The following is a 24,332-nucleotide window of genomic DNA, read 5'->3' as shown; positions in this document are numbered from 1 at the left end:
GACTCTCCATATGAATCCAAAAAACATATCCAGCAAATGACAATGTAAAGTTCCCAATACCTGGAATCCAATCAAAAGTAACCATGCATGCAAAGAAGGGAAATACAATCTATAATGTGGAAAGGAACCCAGGATTAGTCAAAACTGAACCTGAAATAGCACAAATTATAAAGTTAATAGACAAGGATATTAACACAGCTGTTATGACTATTTAATGTACTGTTACTTGAGGAAAGATTGCACATGTTAAATAAGAATAAGAAAATTTTTTTTAAAAAATCCAAATCAAATAGTTAATCACTTAAAATAATATAATAAGAATGTATTTTGGGATATATATGTATTATATCCATATGTATATATGGATATATATGTATTGTGATATATATATATATATATAAATATATATCATGTTGGCCTGAAAAACATAGAGACCTCCTGAGTCTCCTACAATAACACAAACACAAAGAGTAAGAGAAGTATAAATGGAAGCTTATCATTGTAATGTTTTTCTATTATGAAACTGTTTGACATAGCCAAAGCTAATGGTGCATGCCTGCAATCACAGTTTCTTCTGAAGCTAAGCAAGAGTTTGAGGCCAGTCTGGGCAACTCAGTAAGACTCTTAAAAACTTTTTTTAAAGTTGGGAAGGGGCTGGGAATGACTCAGTGGTCAAGCACTTGCCTAGCATGGCTGAGCCCATAGTTTCAATATCCTATACTACACATTTAAAAAAATTAGTTCAATAGTATCCAAAGGTACATGTGTAACTGCTAGAGCAATTATTTAAACACACACATGCACAATACACATACACACATACAAAAAGCAGTTGGTAAACTCATTAAATGCTTTATTTTTAGCATTTCTGATGCTTCTATTTGTTTTTTTTTTATGGTTTCCATTTCTCTGCCAACATGCCCTTCTTATTCATTTTTCTTGTCCACTTTTTTGTTAGTAATACTTTAATATATTTACATGGTGGTGTTTAAGTAGTCTTTTTAAAGGAACTTCAACATTTGGAACATATATTGAACTGTTTCTACTGCCTTTTTCTTATAAATATGTTTAACATTTTCCCATCTCTTCACATATCTTACAATTTGTTATTGAATGCTGGCCATTTATGTAAAAGAATGGTACACTATAGGACATAATATTTACTTCTCCCAGAAAGGATGTTCCCATTCTTCACTTGATCTTAGCCAAAAGCCCGAGAAGCGATAAAAGTACACTTTTTTTTTTCTTTTTTTTATGGTACAGGGGGATTGAACTCAGGTCCTTGTGCTTGTGAGGCAGGCAGTGGAACCACTGAGCTAAATGCCCAGCCCCGGATGCTTCCATTCTTTTGCCAGGCCAGTAGCATTCTGTGCTGGTTCATTCTAGACTTATGTGAGTAGAGTCCCACCTATGTCTATGCTGCAGTTATACTCATTTCACCACTGAACTGGACAGGGACAGAGGGTGATATTCTTCTCAGCCAGTAGTGAGATCCCTCTGTTTTACAATCCAGCCTTAGCCTCTTGTTAAATTGCTAGGGAACTTCATTAGCTCTCCAGTCCCCCCCCCCCGCCCACCCAGTTCTCTGTGCCTGGGAATTTTGCCTGTATTTTCTTGACTCCCATCTGGTTCAGATTCACCCTATCTCCACTACTCCACTTGCAATAAAAGTATTGTGGGTCTGCTCTGCTGCCCTGGGAAGAATTTATCTTTCCTGGAATTTTATTCATTCAAGTTTCTTTAAATCCTTCAAGTCTTTGGACAGTGAAAAAATAAATACATGATTTTTTTAGATATACAATTTATTTTCACTGTTAGGATGAGAGTAATGGTCTCCTTGGATTTTCTCCTTCCCATCTGGAAGCAGATGTTTCAAAGAGCTTATTCTTTTAAATGAACCACAGGAAATGGTCTTTTGTTGAAAGAACAATAGATGTGGTAGGAGCAAAGGAATGGTATTAATTTAGACTTCAATTTAGTTTTTCAAAAATACGAAATTTTAAACCGAGTCATGAGGTTTGACACCAAACTACTTTAATAAATTATTTGTGTAACTTGAAAAATTATAAATTTTTGCATAAGTTCAAGATTGTATCTTTAGGGGGAATTTGCTATAGACTTAAATAGAACTAGAGTTGACCTAATCCAGAAGTTTAAACACAAAATCCAGAAAATTCTAGATATCTGTACAAGTCCCTTTACAGCCTCCACAACATGCAAGTCAAAATCTAGTCTTTTCTGGGTCCCCTTCTCTAGCTAGACATGAATTCTGAATTTACCAGGTTTTTAAATATTGTATTTAGTTAGATACTATTTGAAATAGAGGTTCTGATCCTTTCAAAATTATGGAAATCACAATATTTCCCCCAACCTCCTGTCCTTTTCTCTTTCACACATGCACATTGCAAAACAAAACAAAACAAAAATACATATACACACATAGATTTACAGATATTTTCTTAGGGAACAGAGGCAGCTATAGAAAGTGACTTCCCTAAGTCCACACAGGCAACCAATAACAGAAACGATATTAGAACCCCTCCCGACACAGTATAATTTCTTCTGTCCATGTTCCTTCTCATTACTAATTAATCTCATTGTCCTAGACCACGGTAAATTTCCGCCACATGGGTCAGTTTCAATGTGGAGCCACAGATGAGCAGCCCTTGTGGGACTGATGAATGATTTCTACACCTTTGGAGGCTCTCATGTGACATCAGTTGGACCCAGGTGAAATGGTAATCACCAGTGTATAAATGATTTGGACACTGTAATTTCCCCCTGTGATTTAGTTTGCCTTCTTCTGTTGATTTATTTAGAATGTGCTCTGCTACATCTTCCAACCTTGCTACTCTTAGAGCACCAATAAACATCAAACAGATTAGACAGGCCCATTACTCAATGGGCACATTTCTAAAAATGGTACAAAGGTGAAAGCCCAGTAGTTTCAGATGATTGGAGTATTTACAGGATGTTAGGAAAACATCTGCTTCAAAAATTCAGAGGTTTGGGAGTTGATGTAATGTTTTATTAGGGTCCTACACCACTGATAGTCACTGTACAGAAAATATGAAGTCATTACAGAGTGAATGACTTTGGAGCACCTATTATATAGAATGGCTGTACACAGATCGTCCCCCTAACAGCCACTTACAGTGAATACATTTTGCTTTTATCAAAAGAGAAGAGAATGGTGCTCACTTTTATAGCTTTGCTTAAAGACAAATATGGGTAAAAAGAGATATTTTTTTCCTATGGTATTGACCACTTAGGTTTGGGCTTATAACATCTTTGCTCTGGTATAGCCTTGCCAGGCCTCAGGAGCAGATAAAAGGTGGCAACAGTTCACTAGCACAAATCTGGAATTTTTGATTATCTGCATGTTAGCATAGTGACCACTGATCTATCAGCAAGAGCCGGCCATAATGTGCTATCTAATTTGATCTTTATGAGAATCCTAAGATGTTAGTATAATTATTCCCATTTTACACAAGAAGAAATTGAGGTTTGGAGAGTTCAAGTAACATGGTCAAATATTTTAGTAAATGGCAAAGCTGGGATTCTGACCTAATCTGATTAATTCCAAAGTTTTCTTTCTTTCTTTTTTCAGGGGGAGTGAGCCCAGAGCCTTCTCATTCATACTAGGCAAGTGTTCTACCATTAAGCTACATTCTGAACCCCACCCCTTTTTAAAATTTTTAGACAGAGTCTTGCTAAGTTGCCCAGGAGGGATTCAAACATGGAATCCTCCTGCCGCAGTCTCCAGAATAGCTGAGATCACAGGTGTGCTCCACCATACCCAGCCAAGTCTTCAATTCTTGCCACTACTGTCATCAGTTTTACAGAAGACAGCCAGCTTAAATTTGATACAAAAGCAACCAGAGTAGATTGCTGTGGTTTTTTTATATCCATAAGAAGTTTACAGTGTCTTTTACAGAGCCAGCTGGCATAGTGTTTGTTGGTGGGGACACGCCACAGTTACTAATGGACTTGCTCTGAAATCACACTTATGCAATTTGCTATTCATCAAGATTTAATTAAATCTCCAGTATTTTCTCTGTGATGTTATTCCCTTCCCATAGCTAGTGGACTAGTTTGTGGAGAGTTTGCAGATGAGGAACCTATATGCCTGGAAGAGAAAAATGAACATGAGCTGGGTGTGGCAGGACCTGACCAGTACATCCAGTCTATGATGCAAAATTCATTGTGTAGTTTCAGGTACATGCATAAATGTACACATATGCATGCATGGGCATTTGCGTGACAAAAAGACATGCAGAGAGGAAAGAGATACTGTTTTTTTATTTTTCTTTGCATTTCTGAGGAAGCAGCAGTTGGATTCATCATCTATTAATCACAAATTTTGATGCTCTATCTTTAGAATAGAAAAGCATCACCTGATTTTCAGTGCATATTCCGCTAATTGGTAGCTTTTGCCTCTCAACTAAACTGTAAAGGGGAAGGAAGGGTGCACACTAAACCAACTGCCCTACTTAGGCAGCTTCTGGCAGGAATGCTGAGATAGATTAACATGCATAACAACAGGCTTCTCTGACCCTGGGAGATAGCAGAACCTGAAATAACCTTAATATCCTGTCAACTTTCATTACCAGACCCCACTGAACAAGAAAAGCCTATTTAACAATCTGTCTGAGAAGGAAAAATCCCTATCTTTTTTTTCTTTTTAAGCAGGATTTTTCATCCTGTTCTTTTTTATCCTGGGGATATTTTCTTCCACCTCACTTCTCAGAACAACATCACTGTGCTAGACCATGTTATATGGTGTCCTGATTTCATCAAATTTCACAGCGTGGATGCCACTCCACAGACATTGCTGTCATCGTCCTTGCTTCTACAAACTTGCCTTCAGATATCTAGGAGCACTCTTGAACCACTGGCAGTCTGGGGCCTAGCAGTGTATTGGAATAGAACTAACCCTATCCTGACAGTTGTCCAGGATCAACCCTATGTAGGAAGGTGTTCAAACTCAAGAAAGAAATTGAATTTGTCCAACTGAAGACAAAAAAGCAAGAATATCTTGGATAAGCACCTGAGTTTTTTTTTTAGAGATACACAAATCCAGATGTCTTGTCAAGTTGTCAGTTGCATTTGCTGCAAGCATCCTAAGTTACCTTGATTTGCCAAGAGCTGTATGTTCCTCAAGGGATGTGTTTATGGAGAATTCTAAAAATACCAGAGCACTAAAACAAATCCAAAATAATTACATTTCCGCCACTTTTCAACAGCGTTCTCAAGAAAGAGACAATTCTTTCGGTCGCAATAAATGCTTCCCCAAATTTCCAAATTAAATTTAACATTTTCAGGTTCCAAACCTCTTCTGTTCACAAGACAGAGCTTAACTTCAGGCTTAATTCCATTTAATCAGAAGAGTTGGAATCATGTCTTTTTTAAAAATCACAGCGCAGAGGTGTGGATTCCTCAAAATTAGCAGCTCTATGGTCTTGGGCAAGTCATTTCTCTCTTCTGAAACAGTAAAGGAAATGGGAAAATATAAGATTTTGTCCAGATATCAGACAAGCATTTTTCCATCATTACCTTTACTAAATGGTTTCCAATATTTCTTCAGTTTTAATCTTCTCTTCTATTTATTGAGTGCTTCAATTGACTTACCAAATATTTATTAAGAGATTCATTCTATGGGCCACGCACAGTACTATGCGCTGCAAGAGTCATTAAAATCATTTTGAGGTTCAAATGCTAAAGGATTTTTGCAATTTTTAATGACAAATTTAGTTTTAATAACAAATTTATAGAATTTTTTTTCTATAAAATTCAGAAGAATAGCTTCTTATTGTATTCTTATTGTAAGGCCACACGGTGATATCATCCTATCAGGAATTCTCACTCTACACGCTGAGAAATTTCTCAATTCCTCCCAGTGTAACTTCACTTATCTGAGTTCTATTATCTTTATCTATAAACTGGACACATTAGCTGGATATTGAATCGGAAAGAACAGTGAATTGAAAATCAAGAGAACTGAGTTTGAATTTTGCCTATGGAAATACATGTTGGACAGTTGACTTTGTCTCTCTGAGCCCTGCTTTCCTGATAGGAAGACCTTGGGAAAGATGGGATAGATCTTATTCCTAAAATTCTCCTTCATCCTTAAGGAAGAAAGAAAAAAAAGGAAAAAAATGGCCCAAACCTGCACTGTGCAATATAGTAGCCACTACCACATTTGGCTACCAGTAAAAATTGATGCAACAACAAAAATATAAATCTCTTATTAAGAATTTTTAGTATTGGATATATAATAAAATTATAATATTTGGGGTATCTGAGCTAAAGGCACTACATTGTTAAAATTAATTTCACCTATCTTTATTTGCATGTGGTTGCTATAAAATTTTAAATTTTACACTTGGTTCACATTTGTGGCTTACTTTGTGTTGCTGTTGGACAGCAATGGCCTAAGCCTTCTTAATTACCTACTTATTAAAAAGCTATTAGCTTGTGAAGAGTTAAGTAGGTCATATTGTTCTGGTCTGCATTTAAAAAAACAGAGAGCCAAGGGAAATAGGGAAGCAATCCTCTGTCCATGCTGCAAATGCTACATATCTCTTACCAGCTGAGGCCAAGAGGAGTTTTATCTCTCCTTGCTGCTTACTCTGGGGCTTTATTCTGCAGATTTGAGTAAGTGCAGGCTGAAAACTATAGTTGGCAAGGCCTACTGAGTTTACATTAGAAAAGGCAGACAACTCCTGACAGGGCAAAACATAAGCCACTGAAAGGGAAAAGGGTCCAGGAGAAAAGGAGCTCAGGCAGTCTGAAATTGAAACACTTTGGGGGAAGCTTGAAGCTCACCAGAGCTATTCCCATGGAATCAAATATTCTATTTGTCTTTCCCCTTTCATTATTTTTTTCCTATTTCATTCCTTCCTTTATGTCTTGCAATTCTCTTCACTAAGCATTTTATCTCATGTAATTGTAATGTGCTTCTGAGGTCACTACAATCATCCTCTTTTTACCATGGAGAAATCTGGAACTCCGAGAAGTTGTATACCTTGACCAAGTTTGCAGTTAGCAATTGTCATGGAGCCAGGATGTGAGCCCATAGCTCCCAGTTTCAATGGCTATATTTTTTTCCACAAACCACATCACATGCCTGTCTTTCAAAGATTCTTAATTAACTTTTGATATTTTAAATTCATCTAACTCTCTAGCTGCTCTATGAAGACACTTTGGAGATTAGTCTACTTCACATCTTTAAACCACTTCCTAATGTAAGGCAAGGCTAATTTTCCAAACTTTTTTCTCACTGATAACTCAGCAATGTCCAAATATTAATCAGATTTGAACAGTTGGGCTAATAAATTGGCCTTCAGCTCACTTGAAATGCTAAGGCAAACCTGTGAAGAAAGAAAATTAGTCTATACCCTGTCTATCTCTCAGTCAGTAACAGATCTGGGCAAGAAGCACATTAAAACATTTTAGCCAAATGAATTAAAATTAACTTAGTTGATTATGGGAACCCTATTAACTTAGAAATACAAACCTAACCCTTGAAAAATCATGACCACATAATTTCATTAATTTCAATAGAAATAGCAAAATATTTTTCTTTTTCACCTTCATGGACCAGAAAAAAAGAAGACAAGTGAAATCCATGTTTTGTGCTAATTTGAAATAAAATTCCTTCATGTTCTATCCCTAATCCCCCAAATGCCAGCATTAATCCATCTATAAATCCACAAAGCTTTCCCTTCAGACCCCAAGGAGGGCATAAAGAATACACACAGAAATTGCACCAGTTCAAAACCACAACAGAAGCCAGATCATCCTAAGACTACCCTGAGAATTTGACTTCAAACAAAGCCTCTAGTTGGGGATTTAAGCATACATAACAGCTGGGTTGTTTTAAGTCTAAGTAATAGCACAACTATCAAAATCATGTTATTCATTGTTTCATTGCAACCCATATTTTTCATCTGTGTTGTAAATTCCTACAGAGGAAGAGGAGTTAGAAAGATTTCTGCCCTCAGAAATCCTAAAATGGTTCAAGAAAATGTAAGTGTATCAAACAGATGTAAAGAGGTAAAAATTGTCATCTCCTAATAACTTTTTATTTTCAAAGTAATTATGAGTTATTTAAAATAGAATTTTCTCTACTTCATTTAAGAATAAATGTATGATGTTTATAGACTAGATTGGGATAGAGGATAGTAATTAGAAATCCCACCTAGAGCAGGGCATGTTGGGGCATATACCTGCAATCCCAGCTACTCCTGCTGAGGCAAGAGGATAGAGAGTTTGAGACTAGCCTGGGAAATTTAGCAATAACTTGTCTCAAAAGTAAATAAATGAACAAAAGATTTTCAGTACTGAGATTGAAGCTAGGGCCTTCCTAACTGAGCTACATCTCTGCCTCTTTTTTTTTTTTATCTTTTATTTTGTGTTGGGATCTCACTAATTCAATAAATTGTCCAGGCTTGACTCCAGTTTGTGATCCTTCTGCCTCATCCTCCCAGAGTGTTGGCATTATAGACATGTACCACCATGCCTATCTTAAATAAAAATATTTTTTAAATTACCTCCAGTAGAAAATCATTCAGAAATTAAGACAAAAGATTTATAAAATGATGTGGATCCTAAGACAGAATTTGATTTAGAATTGGAAAATTTCATCTCTCAAGAAACTTTCATAAATGTGTATAAAATGAAAGAAGGTATTTCTATGTATAAAGTTATAGAAACCCTGAGAAATAACTTTGATAAGTAGAGTAGACAAACAGATACATAGACACATACATACATACATACATACATGCATACATACAAATATATCTACACATAGAAATAGGTACAAATATTTTTCTTTTTCAAATCATGAAAAGTATAGTAAGGATGTATTTCAAAGAAAAGTCAGGATTCAACCTAACATAACCTAATACAAAATAATTTCAAGGGCACTTTACCTTATTTATAGATTTTTACAATTTTTCATATGAATTATATTTATATGAATTATGTTAAATGACCCAAGTATGATCATCATTTGAAGAAAATCTCTAGTGAATTATTTATTTTTCAAAATTAACATCTTCCTTATTTATCTGTGTTGGAAATTCCTTACTCAACAAATAATAACTGAACACTGACCATGTGCCAGGCATAGTCTGTAGTACTGAACAGGGCAGCATGTTCTGCCACTGAGGAACTGAGAGTGAGAGAGGAGACCACCACTCCATATGGAATTGGGCAACTATGAGTTACTTGTGTCACTAGGCAACTATGGGTTAACTGTATTAGGCAACTATGAGTTAACTAAGTAGCTATGCTTTTGTACCTGAGTAGCCATGACAACTTCTATAATGTGTCATCAAAGGAGCATAACAGACTCAGAAAGTCCTGCCAGAGCTCTCTGCCCCCTCTCCCCCCTCCCCCTGGCACTCCACCCCCAACTTTGTGTAAATCCTGCTTGCTAAGTTCTTAGGTAAACTCCAATGGAGCCAGGCTTCACATATGTAAAAAGAGGTGTATAAGAAAGCACAAACTACTATTCAGGGCACTCTCGAGACTGACAGGAGTCACTCACTGAGCCACCGGCATTATTAAAAGCCACTTTTTGCTCATATCTTCATGTTAAAGAGTTGTCTGCTCAGGGTCCTCACAGTTTCCTGCTTCAAAAGAATGCAGTACAGAAAGATGGGGGGAAAAGAAGTTCACCAAATGAGTATAAAGTGTGTTGAGTGTTGGCAAGGAAATAAATATGGTGTGTGATGGGGAATGACTGAGTACCTATTATACACTGGATAATCATACATCTGTCTCTGATAAAGTGATATTAAACTAAAATCCTAAAGATAGAACCAGTCTTTAACTCAGGAAGAAAGAGAGCAGGCATATATATGTTTTGTTGGGCAAACTGTAGAAGCAGGAGGAACATGGCTTAAAGACGGGAGAAATGAAGGCTAGAGGGTATAACGGAGGAAGGAAAGAGTCAGAGAACAGATCAGGTAGGCTGCGGGATAATAAGGAGAATGGAGTTTAATCCAGCGCACGTTTCTAAATAATCATGTGCACTGCCCTTTGGAGAACTGAAGAGAAGTAGCACGGAAACCAGGCATACACTGGGGCTAAAAGTATCTACTAATCCATTGCATGTGAAAATGCACTCTGCATCCAGAGCAATTTGTTTAAACTTCTCTTATTTAAACTTCTCTTTATTTAAAGTTCTCTAGTACAGATTTAGAACCATTTATCACTAAATTTTATTTTTAAAAATATAGTGAGCCAAACATGTAAATCAGGAATTCTCTCTTGCTTTCATAATGTACTTAAAGTGAACATTTATTCATTTTTTACTCCTTTTCAAAATTCCTAATGGCTTTCATTTACATTGTTCTTGTTTTATAAAGTTGACTTAAACCCTTCCTGGTCAACTCAGAAATGATTAAAGGAATTTATTTAACTAGGCCACCTCTTGGAGGGGGCCATTTGAGTCCTCTTCCAAACTCTAAGCCATGGATCCAAAAAAACTAGAAAACAGGGTAATAAGAGAGATCTGAAGACAAAAAGAAACATTTTCATAAAATAAAGAAAACAAAGAACAAAAACAGAATGTACATACTCCAAGACTGGTGACTCCATTTCTGAGCTAACTAGAATGTGCTAAGACTTAGGAGGGGGAAAGAATGACATGAAAAAAAAAAGCTCAGAAAGCTTTAAATTGTCAAGTTAATTGCTATCCATTTTTTGAAGAACATTATTCTCCAGCCCCCATTGAGTAATGCTTGGAATTTGGGTTTCCAAAATGTGCAAGTCACAAAGCAAAGCTCATATAACTTACAATTTTTGCTGAGTTTTTGGTTTGAACTTTTTCCCCTGCTGTCATTTTTTGGCAGTCCCCCCAATATTTCCCAAGGGTTTCACCTGAGCACTGGGAATCTTGCAGAACTGGCAACAACAGATCACTGTGGGGTAGCCTGACAGATAATTCCTGAGGACACAGAAAGACGACAATGATCCACTGCAGTGACCCCAGACCAGACCATAAACAGAGGCAAATTCCTAGGGAAGAAGTCACTGTGAGAGCTTTCCTTCCATGCTCAACCAGAGGCCTGGTTCACATTTGGTACTATGTTGACTGACATGCAAAATAGGTGATTTTCTTTTAATCTATTCCAGGAAGAGCTAGCTCTCAGCCTTGCTCTCTTGTGTGTCAGGTTTTTTTACTGAACTTTTATATGTCACACACAAGATTTTGACTTATAGGATCATTGTGATTTTTATCCACACGAATCTAGGTCACCCTCATGAAATTCTGAGTAATCTATACTGGAAAAAAGCAGGATGTAGGGAACAGAATCATACCTGATTCCCACTCAAAATTATTTGCTTATCTCTTTTAGTGTTAATTCTAAGCACTTCGAAGAGAATTTGTTACAACTAAAACAGATAAAGATGGTGTGCCTGATAAGACCCAGCCTCCTGGATCTTGTTTACGGTGGGAGAGCCATACTCTTCTTCCATCTCTCCCCACAACCGTCTTTCCAGGCACACAATCCTATAGCAGCAGGAGGCAGCCTTTGAGTTTCAAAGACCAACTATTAAATCTATTGGCAATGGACTTGTGTAACAGAAATGTGAATGAATCTGGATATCATATATCTATATATGTGTTCAAATCCTCTGTCTACCAGTACAACTCAGGGACCCTTCACAAAGTATTTAACTTCTTAAAACCTCAACTTGATTCTTTGTAGGATGGACATTATAGTTCCTCTCTGGCTGGTTTATTATGAGGAATCAGCTAATCATATCCCTGAAAGTTCCTGGCACATGAAAGGCTGCCAATGAATCTTATCACAGCAGGAGTCGCAGCTGCGTTGTTCGCTGCGATATTTAGCCATGTCTGGCTGCCTGGTAGGGTGGGTCTGCCAGGAGACTGTTTACTTCAGGAACTGAGGAGCCTCCTGGAAAACAACTCATACAGAGCGGGACTATCAGACAAGCTTGGCCCAAGAAGAAAAGGCCTTAGTTATCCAAGGAAAAGGCTGACTTTGACTCTGTGGGGCTACCCTCACCCCAGCCCAGTTCAGATGTACTCATAGTAGAGTCCTGGGGAGAAAGGAGGCTGAACGAAAACAAAGAGAGCTGTTTTCTCCAAAAGTATCTGGCTCACCCTCTTGTATTTCTTCCACTTTTCTTTCCTCACACTAAGGATCCCTGGCAAAAATTCCAGCTGGCTCAATTGCTGTGAGATTCTTTATTCTCTTGGATTAGTGGATTTGGCTTTCTACGCCCAACTAGAGTTGCATAACTTGGGTTTTATTCTTGAATTACTTGAATGAGGTAAGCACCTGGACTCCGGGCTGTCCTTCCCACATCCCTTCTTTAGATGAATTCACATTTACATGAACTTCTAGAGGGACCTGGCTTTTCTAATCAAATTAGGAAAAAGCACTTATGCTTTTCAACCTTACCAAAGGTAGCTCTTCTATCTTAGCACTGTTCAATAGAATTTCCTGCAGTGACAAGAATGTACTATATCTGTGCTATCCAACATGAGGCCACCTGTACCTATTGAGTACTTGAAATGAAGCTACTAGGACTAATGGACTGAATTTTTAATATTACTTAATTTTAATGAACTTAAATTACCACTGGTCACTAATTGAGTGGTCATTGTCCAGATAAGCACTTCTCAACAAGAGATTCCTGTCTTAGTGCATCCATAACCCTGTCAAGGCCCTGGACCCCAGCAATGTGATTCTGCTGTCTTTGCATTGGATGAATTTGAATTCCTCAGTGAGGAAGTTCATCACTTGGAACCTCTAAAAATTAGAATCCTTAAAGATAACACTAGTTTGGTTTTCTCTGTAATTCCTGAAGGTCTTCCAAACCTCCTTGGCTTCCCAGACTGCCCCAATGGGTCTTCTGTCATCCATCTTACCCCTTTGTCCATGCCTCAGGAAGCCTTGGGTGTTATCTTTCTTCTAATTCTTTTTTAAAAAAAAAAAAAAATTCTTTTATTGGTACATTGTAGGTATACAACACAATTACATTTCTCATTGGGAATTGTACCTTTACATAATGCATCTTGGTTCTTATTTTTTCCCCATTCCTAGCCCTCCCTTCACACCCTCCACCCTTCCCTATTTACAAAGACTTTATTTCCATTTTTTCCATTTCTCATCATTTTCCTTTCCCTTCTTTCCTTTCCCCTACACCTCCCACTACCCCTACCCCTCCCACTACCCCTACCCCTTTGGACCTTTTCTTCCTATTTTGCATTATCAATTATTCATTCTACTCAATGGTACATTTTAGGTATACAATATAATGACGTTCATCATTGGAAATTTGCAACTTTACATAGTCTCTCTTGGTTCTTATTTTTCACCCTTGCCCAGCCCTCCCTTCAACCCCTCCAGTCCTCCCTATTTACAAAGATTTTGTTCCTATTTTTCCATTTTCTCATATTAATCCCATTCCCTTCTATCCTTTCCCCTAGCCCTCCCACTTCCTTCCCCTTTGCCCATTTTCTTCCTATTTCACATTACCTATTATACATTTAGTCCTTATTTACACTTTCAGTTTCTCACACCAGAGAAACTATTTGGTATTTACACATGTGTGTCCCATTTATTTCACTTAAGAGTATCACCCCAATGTGCATCCACTTAGCTACAATTGTCTCTAATTTCTCATTTTTTATGGCTGAGTACTACTACATTTTATTAAAAAACCACATTTTCTTGATCCAGTCTCCAGTTGATGGGCATTTGGGCTGTTTCCAAGTTTTAGCTATTACAAACTGTGCTGCTATGAACATGGGCACACATATATCACTGTGGCACAAGTCTTTTAACTCTTTGGGGAAGATCCCCAGCAGTGGAAGAGCAAGGTCAAATGGGACTTCCAGACCTAGTTCTTTGAGGTATCTCCATACTGATTTCCACAGTGGTTGCAGCAGTCTACACTCCCACCAGCAGTGGAGCAGGGTTCCTCTTTCCCCACAGCCCCACCAGCATTTGTTATTGGTTGATTTCATGATAGCAGCCATTCTTTTTGGAGTGAAGTGGAATCTCAGAGTTGTTTTCATTTACATCTCTCGAATGACCAGTGATGTTGAACATTTTTTCATGTATTTATTTGCTGTTTCTACTTCTTTGTCTGAGAAATGTCTGTTCATTTCAGATGCCCATTTTTGGATTGGGTCTTTAAATTTGGGAGGTCTGATCTTTTTAGATTCTTTATAGATTTGAAGAGTAGACCTTTGTCTGAGGAAGAGCAGGTGAAGATTTTTTCCCACATTGTGTGTTGTCTCTTCACACTGCTGGTGGTTTCTCTTGCTGTGCACAAGCCTTTTAATAAGAAGAGATCCCACTTGTTGATTGTTTGTGCTAGTTCACGGGCAACTGAGGTTTTGTTCATAAAGTATTTTCCTACACCGATGTCTTCAAGGGTTCTACCTAACCTCTGTTCCAACTGGTTCAGAGTTTCTATTTTAATATTTAGATCTTTAATCCATTTTGATTTTAGTTTCATGCATGGTGAGAGATACAGGTCTAGTTTTAATCTTTGGCAAGTTGAAGCCCAATTTTTCCAGCACCATTTATGAAAGAGGCTATCTTTCCTCCAGTGAGGGTGTTTGGCTCCTGTATCGAAGATGAGATGGCTGAGTGTGTCTGGCGTTGTTTCTGCATCTTCTAATCTGTTCCACTGGTCCTCAAGTCTGTTTCTTTGCCAGTACCATGATGTTTTTATCACAGTAGCTTTGTAGTAGAGTTGCAAGTAGGGGATTGTGATAGCCCCTGGCATGTCTCTGTTACCTAGAATTGCTTTTGCTGTTCTGGGTCTCTTCTTGTTCCAAATGAATTTTTGGATTGTTTTCTCAAGGTCTATGAAGTATGCTGCTGGGATCTCAATTGGAATTGCATTAAATCTATATAGCAGTTTTGGAAGTATGGCCATTTTCACTATATTAATCCTTCCTACCCAGGAGCAGGGGATGTCTGTCCATTTTCTGATATCATTTTCAATCTCTCTTTCCAGAGTGCCATAGTTTTCAGAGAAGAGTTCTTTGATTTCTTTCGTTAGGATGATTCCTAGGTATTTCAGTTTTTTGGATACTATTGTGAAAGGAATTATTTGCCCTATTTCTCTCTCAGTGAGTCTGTCATTGGTGTAGAGGAAAGCTATTGATTTTTATGTGTTGACCTTGTAACCAGCTACTTGACTGAATTTGGTTATTAAGTCTAGAAGACTTTTGCTGGAGTTCTTGGGGTCTTCTATATAGAGTATCATGTCATCTGCAAATAATGACAATTTGACTTCTTCATTACCTATCTTTATTCCTTTTCTTTCTTTCTCTTGTCTAACTGTCTTGGCTAATGTTTCCAGAACTATATTGAACAAGAGTGGTGATGGTGGACATCCTTGTCTTGTTCCTGATTTTAGTGTGAAGGATTTCAGTTTTTGACCATTTAGTATGGTATTGGCTGTTGGTTTTTCATAGATGGCTTCTATCAGTTTGAGGTAGAGAACATCTATTCCAATTTTTTGTAGGGTTTTTATCATAAATGCATGTTGGATTTTGTCAAATGCTTTTTCTGCATCTATGGAGATAATCATATAGTTTTTGTCCTTGGTTCTATTGATATAGTGTATTACATTGATTGATTTTCATATACTGAACCATCCCTGCATCTCTAGGATGAATCCCACTTGATCAGGGTGTGTGATCTTCTTAATGATCTTCTGCATTCTGTTTGCCAGTATCTTATTAAGGATTTTTGCATCTATGTTCATTAGTGAGATTGGCCTATAGTTCTCTTTTTCAGTTGGGTCTTTCTCTGCTCTGGGGATCAAGGTGGTGCTTGCTTCCAGGAATGAATTTGGGAGTATTGCTTCCCTTTCAATTTCTTTGAAGAGTTTAAACAGTAGTGGCAGCAGTTCCTCTCTAAATGTCTTGTAGAATTCAGCAGTGAAGCCATCAGGGCCCGGGCTTTCCTTAGTTGATAAGTTTTTAATTACATTTTCAATTTCATTGGTTGATATTGGGTTGTTCAGAATTTTTAGGTCTTCTTCGTTCAACTTTGTTAATTCATATGTATCTAGGAATCTGTCCATTTCTTCTGTGTTGTCCATCTTATTGGCGTATAGGTTCTGGAAGTAGGTATTGATGATCCTCTGGATTTCTGCTGGGTCTGTTGTAATTTCACCCTTTTCATTCCTAATTGCATGGATTTGGGCCTTTTCTTTCCTTTTTCTGACAAGGTTGGCTAAAGGTTTGTCAATTTTGTTGATTCTTTTGAAGAACCAACTCTTGGCTTCATTGATTTTTTTGTATCATTCTCTTAGTCTCCATTGCATTGATTTCTCCTCTGATCTTTATAATTTCCTCCCTTGCATGAGCTTTGGGGTTGTCCTGCTCTTCTTTTTCTAGAAGCTTGAGGTTCAGCATCAGGTTGTTTAATTGGGCTTGTTCTGTTTTCCTAATATGCGTATTCACTGCTATGAATTTCCCTCATAAGACTGCTTTCATTGTGTCCCACAGATTCCAATTTGTTGTATTGTCATTGTCACTTAATTGTAGGAACTGTCTGATTTCTTCTTTAATTTCCTCTGTGACCCATTGGTTATTCAGAAGTGTGTTGTTCAATTTCCACGTGTTTATGAAATTTTTTGAGTTTCTTTTCTCCAATTTCATTGCGCTATGGTCTGATAATATACAGGGGATAACTTCAATTCCTTTGCACTTACTTAAACATGTTCTGTGTGTGAGTATGTGGTCTATTTTGGAGAATGACCCATGTGAAGCTGAGAAGAATGTGTATTCTGATTTTGTGGGGTGGAACACTCTGTAAACATCTGTTAAGTTCATTTGTTCAAGAGTTCGATTGATTTCTAGTATTTCGTTACTTATTTTTAGTTTAGTTTATCTATTTGTGACAGTGGGGTATTGAGGTCCCCCACTACAATTGTATTAGTGCATATATGACTTTTCATGTCCATTAGTATTTGTTTTATATAGTTGGGTGCACTAGTGTTTGGTGCATAGATATTTATGATTGTCATCTCCTCTTGGATTGTTCCCTTTTCAAGGATGTAGTGTCCTTCTTCATCTCTCTTAATCAGTGTGGGTTTGAAATCTACTTGATCTGCAAAGAGGATAGCTACTCCTGCTTTTTTTCAGGTTCCTGTCACATAGAGTATTGTTTTCCATGCTTTAACTTTCAGTCTATGAGTTTCCTTTTGAATTAAGTGTGTTTCTTGTATGCAGCATATTGTTGGATTTTGCTTCTTGACCCATTCTGCCAGTCTATTTCTTTTGATTGGTGAGTTGAGACCATTAACATTGATGGTTATAACTGAAACGTATTGATTTGTCATTGCCATGACTTTTTCTTTTTGTTGGGTTCTCCCCCTTTACATTTAATTTCTTGTCATGCCAGATGGGTTCATTCTGCTTTGTTTCCTGGGGTTGTGATCCTCAATGTCTGTTCCTAAGATATTGTGTAAAATTCTTTGGAGTGCTGGTTTGGTGTTCATGAAGTTCCTAAGGTGCTCTTTGTCATGAAAGTATCTTATTTCTCCATCCATTTTGAAAGATAGTTTTGCAGGGTACATCAATCTAGGTTGGAGGCTGTTTTCTTTTAGGGCTTGGAATATGTCACTCCAAGCTCTTCTTGCCTTGTTGGTTTGTGTTGAGAAGTCTGCTGTGATTCTGATGGGCTTTCCTTTGTATGTGATTTGTTGCTTTTCTCTGACTGCTTGGAGAACTTTGTTCTTCTGTTATGTTTCTGGAATCTTAACAATTATATACCTATGTGTAGTTTTTTTTGATCAAGGCTATTTGGAGTCCTATATGCCTCACTTATCTGTATGTCAAGCTCTTTTCCTCTCCTTGGGAAGTTTTCTGCCATCACTTCTGTGAATAGTTTTTTTATGTCATCTGCAGTCTCTCCTGGTTCTTCATTGAGCCCAATCAGTCTTATGTTATTCTTCTTTGCATCACCTAGCAGCTGCTGGATTGATTTCTCATGTTCCCTTATAATTTTGAAGCAATTTTTCTTTTCCTGGTCACTAATTGCCATCTTATCTTCTATATCTGAAATTCTGTCCTCACATTGGCTCATTCTGCTGTGTAGACTTTCAATGGAGTTTTTCATGTCCTAGAAATCTATTTGCATCTGTTTTATGGATTCCATTTGTTTCCTATGTTGGGATTCCATCGTGTTCCTCAGCTCCTCTCTAGATTTATTAATCATGTCTTGCACTAGGGGCACAATTTCTCCTGTTATCTGAGAAATTATTTCTGATTTCATTTTTTCGAGATCCCCTTTCATTGCCAGTTCAGTGGATCCAGGTGGTTGAGTATCAGAGTGTTCCATCTCATTTCCTTTTGGGGTTGCTGTAGGTGATCTGGAAGTCTGGTTTTGAGACTTATTTACATGTTTTCTCATTTTGACTGGGGCGGGGGGCTGTTAGCACCTGCACTGATTACCTCCTCTGAGCTGGGAGAGGTGGGACAGGGGCCGGGAGCAGTGGTAGGGTTGGTGACCCAAAAGCCCTTTCCTGTGGGCTGGGAGCAGTGGGAGGGATGGTGGCCGGGAAGCCCCTTCCTCTGGACCAGGAGCAGTGGGATGGTGGCTCAGAAGGCCCTACCTCTGGGCCAGGAGCAATGGGACAGAAGGTGGCCCAAAAGCCCTTTCCTCTGGGCTGGGAGCAGCGGGAGGGATGGTGACCAGGAAGCCCCTTCCTCTGGACCAGGAGCAGTGGGACGACGGCTCAGAAGCCCCTACCTCTGGGCCAGGAGCAGCGGGACTTAGTACCTTGGTCTGGTGGTCTGGTGTCCTCTGCGTCTTTGTAGTGTGGAACCAGGTGGCTGCCTGTCTGCAGGGGGGTTATTCAGTGTCTTCCACGGGACTCAGGACCTCGGTAGGGTGTGCCACCACTCATTTCTTTATCAGGCTTCATGCTAGCCTCATAATCTGGGAGGAAGTGGCTTAGGCAGTAGAGTTCGGGAGGAGAGCACCATGAGCAGGAGAGGCTCTGGCCCTGACTCTCCTTGGGCAGTGGTTTCCTGAGTTGGAAGTCCGGAATGGGGAAGCTGGAGGTGGGAAGTGTGTGTGGGGGGGTGGGGGGGTGCACTTGAGAGCAAGGCATGAAACTAAGAAGAATAACAGGGCTCAGGTGTCCTGCACATGTGGCAGATTTCCAAAGAGTTGAAGTAAGCTGAGGGCTCTTTCAGTAATTAAGTAGCAGAAGGGATTTTGGGGGGGCTTATATAGCTGAAAAGTCCAACATAGGATGGAGTTCAGGTCCATTCTTGATTCAGGGCTTGGACAAGGTCATTAACACTCTCCCCTTTACTCTTGGCTTCACCTTTGTGGTGTCCAGGATTCCTACACTCTCCACACAGCTCTCCCTTTCTTCTAATTCTTGAAGGCTTAATGTATATTCATAGAGTAAAAACATTTCTTCACACCCCAAAAGTTTTTAAAACATTATTGTTGGCTTCTGGTTCTAAATGGAAGATAAGCCTAGTTTATATCTATAAGGTTCTCAGAAGGTAGCCGTGGTTGAACAAAACTAAATAGTTTTCAAAACTGTTTTCAAATTTCAGAGTACATGAGAAAACAACAGAGTCACAGTTCTCACCCTTGATCTTCTCATTCGGTGTAGGTCTGCACAGAAATCTGCATCTTACAAGCATCTGAGTAGATACAGATGCAAGTGATTCTCAGAATTCACTTTCAGAATATCTGAATTGGAAAACTCACAAGGTTTTTTAATTCCATTTGTTGGTATGCCAAAAAAATCTGATGAGCAAAATGAAACCTAGAGTACATTTCAATGAACATGAATGAACTGAATCAAAGGAATTCTCCAGTCTTTAACCCCCTCTTGAAACTGCCAGATCACGTATGTTCTACATTGACATAAATCTTTTTCAGGAATCTAAATTACCCAACTCCTGAATCCACCTCAGTCACCTAGCCACTCTTCTCTCCCATGGTCATTAGCAGAGCCTGTTTTACACAAGACAAATCATTGCTTTTCAGACCACCTCTATACCCACGCAGATGGAGGCTTTTGAGGCAGCCTTTGCCATTTATAACCATCTATTACTCACACTGAAGGGGACTCATGTTTAATTTATCTATCTGGACTATGATTCTACTCTTGATGCTAAGATTGAGTCTTTAGAGCTCTGACACATGATAACAACCAAGCTTTGGATGTCAGCAAGCATTTTTGAGTAAGAAAACCTTGTATAGGGGTCTTAGCTCAGTGGCACTGCATCTGCCTGGCAAGTGCAAGGTCCTGAGTTCAATCCCCAGTACCAGAGAGAGAGAGAGAGAGAGAGAGAGAGAGAGAGAGAGAGAGAATCTTGTATATTAAAAGTGGTATTAGAAAGTTTGCAGACAACTGAAAGCATTTTTTCTTAGTGTTATTTTTATTTTTTAATATTTATTTTGATTAGTACATGTTTGCACTGAATAATTATTACATTCATCATTGGGGGAGTTGGCACATATACATGAGACATCTTATTTCTTTCTACATCCTCTTCCCCATCCACCCCGCCTCCCCTTTTCAGGCTGCTGAAACCTTTATTCCTGTCTAAAACTCCCAAAGGTTTCAATCCTTCTAGAACACATTATCTTCTGCCTTCTAGGGACAAATCCATTTGACACATATTTGTCACCTACAAATCAATGGACAAACCAAACACACTAATAAGATTTTAGAACCTTTGGAATTTAGCTAGAACGGGATTGTAATGGAAACTTAGGAATATAAAGCAAGGAAGAGCTGACAGCCATCTATTCAGACAGAGGAGGTGCTAGACTATACCCAATTGCAGCAACAAGTTCTGCAGACTGCTGGGAAGAGGTGATCCGGCTGGGGTAGGGCTTCAATTTGAGTATTGGACTAGTTGAAAGGCCAGTGGTGAGAGACTGGCCATCAGTCATGATCAGTCAACTTGACTAGATTAAGAAATATCCAGACAATTAGGAAAGCACACTTCTGACTGTGTCTGTGGAATGTTTCAAGAGATAATTTACATGTAGGCCAGCAAACTAAGGGGGGGGAGACCCACTCTAATTGTGGGTGGCACCACCCAATAGGCTTAGAGCCTGAATTTAGTAAAAGGGAAAGAGGGAAAAATTGGCCCACATTTGAAAAGTTCCCTTCTGTTTGAGCAGGTGCATCTTTTGCTACTGCCATCATATGTGGATGTCAGACTCCACTTTCTTCAGCCTTTCAGTGCAGACTCATACTAGCAACTTCCAGGCCTTCGGTCTCAGACCACACTGCATCCTCTATCCTTCTTGTTCTGCAGCTTCCAGTTTCTTGGACTGACAGCTACTGGATTCTCTGGCTCTCCAGCATGCAGATAGCCATTGTGAATTCTTCCAGCTCTGATCCTGTAAATCAACCTAGTAAATCCCCACAGATAGATAGATAGATAGATAGATAGATAGATAGATAGATAGATAGAAATATATATATATAAATATGTATATATATATTCTGTTCCTCTATAGAACCCTAACCAATACAGAAACTCAGGTAGCAGCAGTCATTCTTTGGGATATATTAGCATAGGACTCCAGTAAAGACTGTAGAATATAGTATGGTTCTTACTTGGTTTCAAATATGGCATAAATTAGTTTCCAGAAATGCCAACTTATACAGGCAGCATGGGCCAAACAGCCAAACACGATGTGGAAGAGGGTCTTGTGGGAAGCACTACAACTCATGAGTTGTGCAGCCATTCTGAGTTTGGCACAGGTGGTAAGCAGATTAGAAGCTGTACAGCAAGCAGGCAACAAGAAAGATCAATGTTCTAAGGCACAGTTAGGTCATTTCCCCATTTCCTTATTCTTTTCTGAATCCATGATCTGGGATGAGGCCAATGGCAGAGGAGATGGGTATAATACAATATTTCTTTACAAGGTTAGTTGAGAACTAGTGTGGCACAAGTAGAACTAGTAATAACCTGTGCAGTTACTCCTCAAGACAACTGAGCTACATTTCTTGACACTGTTACAATAATACAGGCTCATATCCTAAGGCATATCATCTGCACCCAGATTCACCACCATTTACACTTCATAACACCATTCCAGCTGAAGAGAATCCTACAAAACCAAGAGCATCCAGGCTGATGGGCAGAACTGAAACAATGCCCTATATTAAACTCAACTGGATGGAAATGCTCTCCAATTAATCCTTCTTCCCTGCCATTCCAATATCCACTAGTTTGACAGTGTCATCAAAAGATGTATAAGTAAGCCTAGCATAGCTGGCCAACATTTTGGAAGTAAAAATAAAAGTCCTTCTGAAAGTATATCAATGCCAACCAAATGATAAATAAAATAGAAATCAAAGGTATAAGACCACCAATGCAGAAACACTTTTCACTTATAATTTGCAAATATAAATTTTTCATGCTTTTCCTAAAAAAAAAAAAATTAGTGCAAAAAAGGGAATAAATGATACTGGAAAAGCTTAAACCAAAATTTTTTTCAACCCAAAGGATTTTCCTGTCCAAGATGAACAGACATTAATTTGCATGTGTTTATTACTCCTAATTTTCAAGCATATTGGACGTCAATTAAGAAATGGATAAACTTCTCTCCTGAAAAGATTAAAGGAGAAAAATATTAACACTCTATTAATATGCTCACCAAAAAATAGAACCCAGTGATTACTGCTAAAAGTAAATGTCCATGTTAATACTACCAGATGGAAAACTAATGAAAAAGTTATCCTTCTTTTCACACCTCAAATAATGAATGAAATGGAATCCTCCTTTGTAATATAACAACAGGAATTATTAAAGTGTTTTATATCTGGATATAACAAGCAAAGCTTAAAAGAAAAGTAAAACCTGTCAAACTCAGAAAAAAGTCTTCTACCATTTATTCATGCAAGTTTCACAACTTATACCAATTTCATAAACTAACAATTTATTCATTAAGTGTCCTAAAAAGTCAAGTTGGGGGTTACATATATTTTCTCTGAGATGATTAATAATTATGTGCCAACGAGACAGCTGGTTAAACATTATTTCTGAGTGTGTCTATGAGAGTTTTCCTAGAAGAGATTAGTATTGGAATTGGTGGAATGAGAAAGCAGATTTCCCTCCCCAGTGAGGTGGGGGGTATCCTACAATAAGCTGAAGGGCTGAGTAGCACAAAAAGTTTTGTATTGACTCTGCTTGACTGTGCTGATTTGCCACTCTGGATCCTCAGGCTTTGAGACCTTGACTAGTGTATATACCAATAGGTTTTAGGCCTTTCAGCTACACCACCAGTTTTTGTGTGTCTCAAGCTTACAAATTTAGAGACTTACTGATTGTTGATTCACAGCCTTCATAGTCACATGAGCTGATATCTTATAACCTTATAATAATTCTTTCTAGATTAAATATAAATTATATATATTGTTTGTTTCCCATTACAACTGATAGGTTCTATTTCTTTTAAGAACCATAACAAAATCTGTAAGAGATGATCAGCCAATATCTAAAAACTTTAAACTGATTGAAAGTTACTACAATGGGACTGAGAAAAAGTAACCTTAAGTGAAACCTTCATTTCAATCATTATATATCAACAATTCTGGAGAAAGTAAACTATGGCTCAGTGGAGATATTGTAACTGTGGCCAGAAATGAAAATAAACGGACCCACCTTTCAATAGTCCATTCATTTACCAAAATTTGTTGAGTATCTATATATTATTTTGTCCTATGATACATAACAGAGATTCAAGAGAACCCAATCTGAAGAAACAGATTTTCTATTTCCTGCCACATTTCCATTTCTGTGTCCAATGCCATTGAGGGAATCATAAAATAGAAAACAGTACATTAATGTGGAGGAGGAGACTGAAAATAGAATATAAGCAACTAAAGTTAAACCCATGGGTACAGATTGATTTAAAGGAGCTTTTTATGCCCCCACTGCTGACATGCACACTGAGGATTATGGGAAGGCTTAAACTTGGCAGTAATGTGGCCATATCATTGCTTTTAGAATTTTTGGAGCTAGGCTGGATAGGAAGCCTGGTAGGAAGTGGGTGAACAATAAACTTGCTGTGATCAGCAGAAAAATGTCAGATGGCTTGGCCTGTGACAGGAGAGGTGGGGCTATCAAAACATGAGAAGATTCAAATGATATTTTAAGAATTAGTCTCAAGTGAATCCCGTGATGAGATGATGGGAGAAAAAAAGCAAGGATGATGTTTCACTTCATCTTCCGGGACTCCAATGTTTCATCTAAAAAATAGATATATTATGTTAACAGTATGCAGATTACAGGGTTGTTGTAGACATCAAAG

General features: G+C 38.2%; 1 long non-coding RNA gene across 2 annotated transcripts in view; it reads right to left on the bottom strand.

Annotated features, from left to right (window-relative positions):
• Positions 1–20,349: 20,349 nt before the first annotated feature.
• Positions 20,350–24,332, bottom strand: part of LOC101709045 (uncharacterized) — a 38,786-nt gene continuing 34,803 nt past the window's right edge. For both annotated transcript variants that reach the window (XR_015440962.1, XR_204725.3), the window contains one exon: positions 20,350–24,270. This is a non-coding gene — a long non-coding RNA (uncharacterized LOC101709045). The remainder of the gene's footprint in view (positions 24,271–24,332) is intronic.

Source organism: Heterocephalus glaber, unplaced genomic scaffold, assembly GCF_053883595.1.
Source record: "Heterocephalus glaber isolate CG9 unplaced genomic scaffold, H.glaber_assembly_v1.0 deba00001504, whole genome shotgun sequence".
Lineage (NCBI taxonomy): Eukaryota > Metazoa > Chordata > Mammalia > Rodentia > Bathyergidae > Heterocephalus > Heterocephalus glaber.
The sequence above is the reverse complement of the archived record's forward strand: the minus strand, read 5'-3'. Positions and strand labels throughout refer to the sequence as shown.